Raw genomic sequence first — 12,010 nt, forward strand, 5'->3', positions numbered from 1 at the left:
CGATCAAAAAATGTCATGTGTCCGAATATGGTACCAATAAAAACGTCAACTCGTCCCGCAAAAAATAAGACCTCAAGTGACTCTGTGGATCAAAATATGGAAAAATTATAGCTCTCAAATAGTGGTGATACAAAAACTATTTTTACAATAAAAAGTGTCTTTTAGCGTGTGACAGCTGCCAAACATAAAAACACGCTATAAATAGTAAATAAAACCCCCCTTTGTCACCCCCTTTGTTAGGGAAAAATAATAAAATTAAAAAAAAGATGTATATATTTCCTTTTTCCCATTAGGGTTAGGTGTTGTGAACACTTTTGACCTGGCTTCTGAGTTTGGGCTCCCTCTGGTAGTTGCTGCGGGTAATGGAGCTGGTCTGGTTGACAGAAGTCAATCACCTGAAGAGGATGATTGGAGGTCAGGTGTTACAGACTGGGAAGATTTAAGTGAGCAACCTTCCCTCAGTTGTTGCTGGTGATTTGGTTTTCTTCCTGTGCAGTTTGGAAGTCTGATTGCCCCCTGCTTGCTCCTGCATCGTTCAGATAAGTTATTTGTTTGCTGGGATCTTTTTGCTTTTGATCCAGTTTTTGCCTTTCTCTGATTTCTGCTTTTCTGGTGTGAGTTCAGCCCTGTTCCCTGCTGGGACCTGTGCTGGACCCCGTTCCATATGCCACAGCTCTTGTCAGTCTGTTCAGTATTGCTAATCCCCTGTTATATCAGTATCTTTTGTTTTGCTTCCAGTTCGTGTGGCCTCAGTATTTTTTCATATCAGACGTGTTGGATTTTTCTTAGGGTTTTTTGCGTGATTGCAGACAGTATCTTTCCTGTCCTGTTCTATCTAGACAGTTTAGGCCCCATAATTTGCTTACTCTATTTTCTGACTGTGTTTTATGCCTCATCTTGACTCATTGACAAAATATATGTTTGGGGGCTATCTATTCCTTTGGGGTTCTACTCCGGGGCAGTTTAGCTTTCCCCTTTCTTGCTTTAGGCTTAGTTAATTCTGTGGCTGTGCCGAGGCGTCTAGGGCATTGTAGGTACGTCCCATGGCTAATTCTAGTTGTGTTGTCAGTTTTAGGGGTCTGCAATCCGCTAAGTTTCCAACCTTTCTGGTTATCTGGTTGCCTAGTCTATTCCCCGGTTATCCTCCTCGGTTACCTAATCATAACAGTTAGGGCTAGGGCTAGGGTAAGAGTTAGGGCTAGTGTTAGGGCTAGGGTTAGGATTAGGGGTGTGTTGGGGTTAGGGTTGGAGTTGGAATTGGTGGGTTTCCACTATTTAGGCACATCAGGTGCTTTCCAAATGCAACATGGCGTTTGATCTCAATTTCATCCAATTCTGCATAGAAAAAGTCAAACGGTGCTCCTTCCCTTCCAAGCTCTACCATGTGCCCAAACAGTGGTTTACCCCCATATATGGGGTATCAGCCTACTCAGGACAAATTGCACAACAACGCTTGGGGTCCAATTTCTCCTGTTATCCTTGGGAAAATAAAAAATTGGGGGCAAAAATATCATTTTTGTGGAAAAAAATATGATTTTTTTTTTATTTTTATGGCTCTACATTATAAACTTCTGTGAAGCACTTGTGAGTTCAAAGTGCTCACCAAACATCTAGATAAGTTCTTTGGGGGGGTCTAGTTTCCCAAATGGAGTCACTTGTGGGGGGTTTCAACAGTTTAGGCACATCAGAGGCCCTCCAAACACGACATGAAACCTGCAGAACATTCCATCAAAGTCTGCATTCCAAAACGTCACTACTTCCCTTCAAAGCCCCGACGTGTGTCCATACAGTAGTTTTCTCCAACAAATTGAGTATCAGTGTACTCAGGACAAATTTGACAACAACTTTTGGGGTCCAATTTCTTCTGTTACAATTGGGAAAATAAAAAAAATGGGGACTAAAAGATCATGTTTGTGGAAAAAATATGATTTTTTTATTTTCACGCCCGGGCGTTATAAACTTCTATGAAGCACTTGGGGGTTCAAAGTGTTCACCATGCATATAGATATGTCCCTTAGGGGGTGTAGTCTCCAAAATGGGGTCAGTTGTGGGGGGTTTCAACAGGTTAGGCACATAAGAGGCTCTCCAAACGCGATATGACACCCGCAGAACATTCCATCAAAGTCTGCATTCCAAAACGTCAGTACTTCCCTTCCAAGACCCGACGGGTGCCCATGCAGTAGTTTTCTCCCACATATGGGGTATAAGTCTCTTCGGGACAAATTGCACAACAACTTATGGAGTCCAATTTCTCCTGTTACCCTAGGGAAAATAAAAAAATTGAGGACAATTTGAGCGCCAAAGACAAGCCCCACACAGTGCCAAAGACAGGCCCCACACAGCACCAAAGACAATCCCCACACAGTGCCAAAGACAAGCCCCACACAGTGCCAAAGACAAGCCTCACACAGCACCAAAGACAAGCCCCACACAGCGCCAAAGACAAGCCCCACACAGCGCCAAAGACAAGCCCCACACGGCACCAAAGACAAGCCCCACACGGCACCAAAGACAAGCCCCCATACAGTGCCAAAGACAAGCCCCCACACAGCGCCAAAGACAAGCCGCACACACTGCCAAAGATAAGCACCACACAGCGCCAAAGACAAGCCCCCACACAGCGCCAAAGACAAGCCCCCACACAGCGCCAAAGACAAGCCCCCACACAGCGCCAAAGACATGCCCCCACACAGTGCCAAAGACAAGCCCCCATACAGCGCCAAAGACAAGCCCCACACAGGGCCAAAGACAAGCCCCTCACAGCGCCAAAGACAAGCCCCCACACAGCACCAAAGACAAGCCCCCATACAGCGCCAAAGACAAGCCTCACACAGTGCCAAAAACAGGCCCCACACAGCATCAAAGACAAGCCCCACACAGTGCCAAAGACAAGCCCCACACAGTGCCAAAGACAAGCCCCACACAGCGCCAAAGACAAGCCCCCACACAGCACCAAAGACAAGCACCTACACAGTGCCAAAGACAAGCCCCACACAGCACCAAAGACAATTCCCACACAGTGCCAAAGACAAGCCCCACACAGCGCCAAAGACAAGCCCCCACACAGCACCAAAGACAATTCCCACACAGTGCCAAAGACAAGCCCCACACAGCGCCAAAGACAAGCCCCCACACAGCACCAAAGACAAGCACCCACACAGCGCCAAAGACAAGCCCCCACACAGCACCAAAGACAATTTCCACACAGTGCCAAAGACAAGCCCCACACAGCGCCAAAGACAAGCCGCACACAGCACCAAAGACAAGCCCCACACAGTGCCAAAGACAAGCCCCACAAAGTGCCAAAGACAAGCCCCCGCACAGCGCCAAAGACAAGCCCCACACAGCGCCAAAGACAAGCCCCAACACAGCTCCAAACACAAGCCCCACACAGTGCCAAAGACAAGCCACACACAGCGCCAAAGACAAGCCCCACACAGTGCCAAAGACAAGCCCCCGCACAGCGCCAAAGACAAGCCCCACACAGCGCCAAAGACAAGCCCCAACACAGCTCCAAACACAAGCCCCACACAGTGCCAAAGACAAGCCACACACAGCGCCAAAGACAAGTCCCACACAGCGCCAAAGACAAGCCCCCACACAGCACCAAAGACAAGCACCCACACAGCGCCAAAGACAAGCCCCCACACAGCACCAAAGACAATTTCCACACTGTGCCAAAGACAAGCCCCACACAGCGCCAAAGACAAGCCACACACAGCACCAAAGACAAGCCCCACACAGTGCCAAAGACAAGCCCCACAAAGTGCCAAAGACAAGCCCCCGCACAGCGCCAAAGACAAGCCCCACACAGCGCCAAAGACAAGCCCCAACACAGCTCCAAAGACAAGCCCCACACAGTGCCAAAGACAAGCCACACACAGCGCCAAAGACAAGCCCCACACAGCACCAAAGACAAGCCCCACACAGCGCCAAAGACAAGCCCCACACAGCGCCAAAGACAAGCCCCCACACAGCACCAAAGACAAGCCCCCACACAGCACCAAATACAAGCCCCCACACAACGCCAAAGACAAGCCCCCACACAGCGCCAAAGACAAGCCCCCACACAGCACCAAAGACAAGCCCCACACAGCGCCAAAAACAAGCCCCCACACAGCGCCTAAGACAAGCCCCCACAAAGCGCCAAAGACAAGCCGCACACAGCGCCAAAGATAAGCCCCACACAGCGCCAAAGACAAGTCCCACACAGCGCCAAAGACAAGCCCCCACACAGCACCAAAGACAAGCCCCCACACAGCGCCAAAGACAAGCCCACACACAGCGCCAAAGACAAGCCCCCACACAGCACCAAAGACAAGCCCCACACAGCACCAAAGACAAGCCCCACACAGCACCAAAGACAAGTCCCACACAGCACCAAAGACAAGCCCCATAAAGAGCCAAAGACAATCCCCACACAGCGTCAAAGACAAGCCCCGCACAGCGCCAAAGACAAGCCCCACACAGCACCAAAGACAAGCCCCACACAGCGCCAAAGACAAGCCCCACACAGCACCAAAGACAAGCCCCACACAGCACCAAAGACAAGTCCCCCACAGCGCCAAAGACAAGCCCCACAAAGAGCCAAAGACAAGCCCCACACAGCGTCAAAGACAAGCCCTGCACAGAGCCAAAGACAATCCCCACACAGCACCAAAGACAAGCCCCACTCAGCACCAAAGACAGGCCCCACACAGCACCAAAGACAATCCCCACACAGCACCAAAGACAGGCCCCACACAGCAACAAAGACAAGCCCCACACAGCACCAAAGACAGGCCCCACACAGCACCAAAGACAAGCCCCACACAGCACCAAAGACAAGCCCCACACAGTGCCAAAGACAGGCCCCACACAGCACCAAAGACAAGCCCCTCACAGCACCAAAGACAGGCCCCACACAGCACCAAAGACAAGCCCCACACAGCACCAAAGACAAGCCCCACACAGCACCAAAGACAAGCCCCACACAGCACCAAAGACAAGCCCCACACAGCACCAAAGACAAGCCTCACACAGCGCCAAAGACAAGCCCCACACAGCACCAAAGACAAGCCCCACACAGCACCAAAGACAAGCCCCACACAGCACCAAAGACAAGTCCCCCACACAGCGCCAAAGACAAAACCCACACAGTGCCAAAGACAAGCCCCACACAGCGCCAAAGACAAGCCTCACACAGCACCAAAGACAAGCCCCACACAGCACCAAAGACAAGTCCCCCACAGCGCCAAAGACAAGCCCCACAAAGAGCCAAAGACAAGCCCCACACAGCGTCAAAGACAAGCCCTGCACAGAGCCAAAGACAATCCCCACACAGCACCAAAGACAAGCCCCACTCAGCACCAAAGACAGGCCCCACACAGCACCAAAGACAATCCCCACACAGCACCAAAGACAGGCCCCACACAGCAACAAAGACAAGCCCCACACAGCACCAAAGACAGGCCCCACACAGCACCAAAGACAAGCCCCACACAGCACCAAAGACAAGCCCCACACAGTGCCAAAGACAGGCCCCACACAGCACCAAAGACAAGCCCCTCACAGCACCAAAGACAGGCCCCACACAGCACCAAAGACAAGCCCCACACAGCACCAAAGACAAGCCCCACACAGCACCAAAGACAAGCCCCACACAGCACCAAAGACAAGCCCCACACAGCGCCAAAGACAAGCCTCACACAGCGCCAAAGACAAGCCCCACACAGCACCAAAGACAAGCCCCACACAGCACCAAAGACAAGCCCCACACAGCACCAAAGACAAGTCCCCCACACAGCGCCAAAGACAAAACCCACACAGTGCCATAGACAAGCCCCACACAGCGCCAAAGACAATCCCCACACAGCACCAAAGACAGGCCCCACACAGCAACAAAGACAAGCCCCACACAGCACCAAAGACAGGCCCCACACAGCACCAAAGACAAGCCCCACACAGCACCAAAGACAAGCCCCACACAGTGCCAAAGACAGGCCCCACACAGCACCAAAGACAAGCCCCTCACAGCACCAAAGACAGGCCCCACACAGCACCAAAGACAAGCCCCACACAGCACCAAAGACAAGCCCCACACAGCACCAAAGACAAGCCCCACACAGCACCAAAGACAAGCCCCACACAGCGCCAAAGACAAGCCTCACACAGCACCAAAGACAAGCCCCACACAGCACCAAAGACAAGTCCCCCACAGCGCCAAAGACAAGCCCCACAAAGAGCCAAAGACAAGCCCCACACAGCGTCAAAGACAAGCCCTGCACAGAGCCAAAGACAATCCCCACACAGCACCAAAGACAAGCCCCACTCAGCACCAAAGACAGGCCCCACACAGCACCAAAGACAATCCCCACACAGCACCAAAGACAGGCCCCACACAGCAACAAAGACAAGCCCCACACAGCACCAAAGACAGGCCCCACACAGCACCAAAGACAAGCCCCACACAGCACCAAAGACAAGCCCCACACAGTGCCAAAGACAGGCCCCACACAGCACCAAAGACAAGCCCCTCACAGCACCAAAGACAGGCCCCACACAGCACCAAAGACAAGCCCCACACAGCACCAAAGACAAGCCCCACACAGCACCAAAGACAAGCCCCACACAGCACCAAAGACAAGCCTCACACAGCGCCAAAGACAAGCCCCACACAGCACCAAAGACAAGCCCCACACAGCACCAAAGACAAGCCTCACACAGCGCCAAAGACAAGCCCCACACAGCACCAAAGACAAGTCCCCCACAGCGCCAAAGACAAGCCCCACAAAGAGCCAAAGACAAGCCCCACACAGCGTCAAAGACAAGCCCTGCACAGAGCCAAAGACAATCCCCACACAGCACCAAAGACAAGCCCCACTCAGCACCAAAGACAGGCCCCACACAGCACCAAAGACAATCCCCACACAGCACCAAAGACAGGCCCCACACAGCAACAAAGACAAGCCCCACACAGCACCAAAGACAGGCCCCACACAGCACCAAAGACAAGCCCCACACAGCACCAAAGACAAGCCCCACACAGTGCCAAAGACAGGCCCCACACAGCACCAAAGACAAGCCCCTCACAGCACCAAAGACAGGCCCCACACAGCACCAAAGACAAGCCCCACACAGCACCAAAGACAAGCCCCACACAGCACCAAAGACAAGCCCCACACAGCACCAAAGACAAGCCTCACACAGCGCCAAAGACAAGCCCCACACAGCACCAAAGACAAGCCCCACACAGCACCAAAGACAAGTCCCCCACACAGCGCCAAAGACAAAACCCACACAGTGCCAAAGACAAGCCCCACACAGCGCCAAAGACAAGCCCCACACAGCGCCAAAGACAAGCCCCACACAGCGCCAAAGACAAGCCCCACACAGCGCCGTCCAAGTGCTCTATCCGAGGGTCTCAGGAGATGGAGACACAATTTTTGGCTCTAATTTTTTAACACCAATAAAATAATGAAAATATATCACCGTCTTGATGTCGCCGTCTTCGCACTGACGGAGGATTCGCATCACCAGGCCACCATTACTGCACAGCGAACGCCGTAAAAACAATGGCATTGCTTTTTCTTCATCATTTCTTGGAATCTCTTTCCTGTTTTTCAGGACATTATATGGGTTGCCCTTGCACACCCAGGGCAGTGTGGGTACTTGGTACCGGGCCGGTGTCAAGGCGGGAATGTGTCACAGCAGCGGTGACCCGGTCCGTGGCCCTGGGCGCCCAATATCAATGGCGGTGATGTTAATGGTGTTAAAGTTTATATAAATAGTTCGTGACGCCACCCGTGGTGTTTGGCAAGTAAGATGGTAAGCCAACGCTGCAAACAGATCCGCTGGGACTGATGGTGTGGTGCAGCAGAGATGGTATAGCTCCCCACAGGTGGAGCTGTAGTCCCAGGGCAGTGTAGGTGCAATGGATGAGGAGAGGCGCAGAATGGTATGGAGGCTGGTACCCAGGTGTAGTGGTGCTGGAATAACTGGAGGACACCAGAGTATGCTGTTCCAAAGCTTTACTCACTGTCTGCAGTTCACTCAACTGCCTGCCTCCGTACCGTGTTCTCCAGGTCAGGGCTCCAGTCAACCTCCAGGCAGTATAGGATTTTCCCTTCCGCACTCCGCCAACATGTACCTTACTGAACGACTCCTCCAATGCGCCTTTAGTTGTGAAGCACTCCAGTACTTAGTTACCCTGGAATGCCTCTCTCTAGGTGTTCCTAGTCTTTACTTGTATGACAGACAGCTGTAGCCTGCTTCGGGGACTCCTCACTGCGTCCCGGCTCTCTATTCAGTTGCTGTTGTGTCCCAAGTCTATGATGGGAGCAAGGCGTTAGTGGCTCACTACTCCTCCGGTGTCTGTTGTCGGACATAAAGATCCAATCAACCTCAGGGACCGGGCCCTGGCCTTTGCGCTCTCTGGACTGGAAGGGTTCTCTCTCTTTCTCAACCTGCTTCCCACTGTCCTTCTATTGTCCTTCGTTCTGATCTGTTCTCTCTCTCTCTTATGGAAGGTTAGGTTATCAATCTTATCAGTCTTTTTCTCTGGTCTTTCTCGTGCCAGCAGCCCAGATGTTATGCCGCGCTCACCAGGAGGCGGGGCTTCGGCCCCGACGTCACTCCCTCCGGCACAGCGGTCCCTCGGGGGTCCCCGTCGGGTGCGCACGCGCAGCTCTCGTCCCCGGGTCTCCTCCTCCATGTCACGTTTGTGCTTGCGCGCTCCTGTCAGTGCTGTATAGGGCTCGGTCCTCTCTATGGTAATGGAGGACCTGACCCGGAACCTGTAGTGGTCATGTGCTTTCTGGCTAGGTCCTGACCCAGAACCAGTAGTAGTCATGTGCTATATCAGACGACCTCCCCCTAGGGGAGGTGCCTGATTATTGTTGTGCTTCCTGGCTGGGTCAGCTGTGTCCCAGCCTGGCTGTGCGCTGTTCTCAGGTCCTCTGCTCTGTCTGCTATTCTGTGGTGCTCCTAGCACTTGCTCTGAACCCGTGTTGCTTCATGCTCAGACGTGCCTTCTGGCACATCCTCTCGTATCCTGTCCCTAGTTTCTCGCTCAGTCGTGCCTCCTGGCATTCACTCTATTCCTGTGTTCCGTTACACCTCCTGGCACGACTGCTGCCTCATTCTGTACTCTGTCGTGCTCCTTGCACGCGTCCTGCTTTATCTACCTCCGGATGTGTTACTCGCTACACGCCTTAAAGTGCCCACGTGTACCCCCCTTGCACTATCCCGTATTCAGCGCACTCCCGTGTATTCTCCTGTGTTCCCTAGTATCCTGCACCCTCCACACAGTCTCGTTATCTCCTGTGAGCCGGCCGCCTGGTGCCAGCAGTCGTGGTATCGTATCCCCTGGGGCTTGCTCCTGACACTCCCTGTATAGGGGGTGGACCTCACTAGGCTAGCTCGCCCTGGGAGGGTTGGTGCCGCGACCCAGAGGGTCCACTCCAGGAGTCGCTAACACTCTAACACTCTAACACCAGATCACTGGGACCTGCCCCATCTTCTCTCTTCTCTAACCAACTAACTTTCACTCTTCCCACTCTTTTGTATCATCTCTCTCCACCCGCCTCCCAGCACATCTCGTGTTATGAAGCAGGGTTCCACGAGGGGTGCTCTGCTAACCCCCAGCATGAAGCAGTTAGGTGGCCCCACTGAACTATCCTGTGTGTGGAATGCAGGTGTGGAGCATGGTCAGGAGTTCCCAGCCTACCTGGATGGTGGGGCACTACACCTTAGGAGAAGGTGCAGTACCTCTGTGGCGACTGAAGCCTCAGGGGCGCCACATACCCCCCCGTTAAACACAGCACGTCCGCGGGCTGTAAGACAACAAAAGGTACAATACAGGAACACACAAAAATTTTTAAATGCTGTTTAACAATACTTATCTAATCTTCCTAATGTAGGAGGCACATTTCTTAAACGTTACAAACAGGTTAACTTCCTATCTTAGTATCAAAAATTTACTTAAGTGCAATTCTCAATTCAAAGTGCTATACTCAACACATTTTCTTTATTACATTTTCTATCAATTATTCTCTTTTTCTTTATTTCTTCTACTGGACGCAAGACACTGACCATCTACTCTTGGCCTGTCACTTTCAATCCTGTATTCTTTATTCAATTCTCACATTCTATCTAAAAACTTTTCTAATTCTCTGTATCAAACATTCTATAAAAGACATTTACTTTTCATAAGACACAACATTATCAAATACGTTATCATAAAACATTCAAAATTCTTGTAAGGTGCTGAACACTGCTCCCAGCCGGGATATCTTGCAGTGTCCCTTGAGGTAGACATCATTCTTCGAAAAGTGTCCATGCAAAAACATTATCTTCACAAAGAGTCTCTTTATGTAAAACCAAGAAAGGGCACCTAAAGAGGTGCAAACTATTTACAATAAAAGTTTTTGGATCAATCAGCGTCTATGCTCTCCACAGTTCCATTTGTAGAAACAGGCAACAAAAGTGCTACCGGAAAAACATGATAGCAAAAAGGCACAACTGGTGCAACAAAAACCCTCCTAGGTAACGAGATTTAGTAAATGTAAATTTTCTTAGTGGCTACCAGATTCAAAGTAGTCATTGACAATCCGTAGATACTCCTCTTCCCACGGTGTCAAGCCAGGGATCTTTGGTTTGGGCTGCCGAACTGGAGATGTTGCAATAGCAGCCTGGTTCCTAGGATCAGGTACCTGAGCAGTCTGAGTGGTACCTGTGGATGGAGGGGCATTGACTGGTTTCGATAGCAGGTACCTCTCGACGAACTCTGCAGGGATACGTCGTACATTCAGGGCGTACCAGCCCCGGAGGCCCTCATGCCGGGTGAAGGTCACATACTCCCCAGGCTGCAGGTCTCTATCAGGATGTCCCTTTCTCAAATGCGACTCAACATCCCTCCGGTTAAAGAACAGGTCACCGATGCGCTTGGGGTCCACGATGAATCCAAAACCCCTCTCCTTATTCACATTCAGCACCTGCCCCATCCAGCTGCATCCCGGGGGCCATGATGACCTGCACTGGCCCTCTCCTTCCGGGTCAGATCCGGGCCCAGCACAGCCTGCTTTCTCTGCTCCCTCTCCCTATATTCCGCTGCCAGCTGCCGAATAGTGTCCCGACATCCTGCCCAATTCTCTTCTTTCTCCCGCTCTTCCCGGGACCTGCTCTCACCCACGGCACCAGCATCCTGGTCCCAGACCAGATCCAGGACGACCTGGCCAGCCGCTGCGACTGCGGTACACCCCGGGGCCTTCCCAGGTGGAGGAATATCCGACATACCTGGGGCCTCCTGGCGGTGTGGCCTCTGCTCCGGTGCAGGCAGTGATGGAGCGGATGGTGGCTCCAGATCCACGGGGGCTTCGGTCGGGACCTGCGCAGCCGCAACAGGTCCGGGCGGGAGCACAGTCTCAGCTCCCGGGTCCTCCGGTGACTTCGAGCGAGCGGGCCTCAGCTGCACGGACAGCGTGGAGGTGAAAATTAACGCTGCCGGGGAACAGTCCGGTGCGGTAGTGGCGGGTACCGATGGAGGGAGTACCGCTGATGTAGGCCCCGCCGGGGCGCGCTGCCGTCTCAGCCTCTCCAGCGCTTCTCTTCTTAGCTGCAGACGGGTAGTCAGTTCCGTGATCTCATCCTGTAGCTGCCGGCAAATCATGCCAGCTTCAGGGTTGGAGCCGTCAGCCATGGCGCCGGGGGTTTGCACTTCCCCACGCTCCGCAGGCCTCCTTCCCTCACTCTCCAAAATGGCGTTCTGGTGCTCTTCTTGCTCCGCCCTTCTGCTCGCCACTGGCTTTCTCTGCCCCTCCTTCCGGGGGCGGCGTCTTCTTCCCGCGCCTCCATACCAAGCCAGTATACGAACCCCTCGGGGGGTGGGCCATGCATCGGTCACATAGTAATTCAGGCAGGGACGGCCCAAGACTTTTAGCGGTCCTTTCTTAGGACTCTTCACGCCCTTCTTCTCCGCGCCAGCGGCCATTTCTAATGTCCATTTTACAGTCTATTAAATTCGGTCTTCTGC

This window comes from Dendrobates tinctorius, unplaced genomic scaffold (assembly GCF_039654945.1).
Source record: "Dendrobates tinctorius isolate UK_male_01 unplaced genomic scaffold, ASM3965494v1 ptg000124l, whole genome shotgun sequence".
NCBI lineage: Eukaryota > Metazoa > Chordata > Amphibia > Anura > Dendrobatidae > Dendrobates > Dendrobates tinctorius.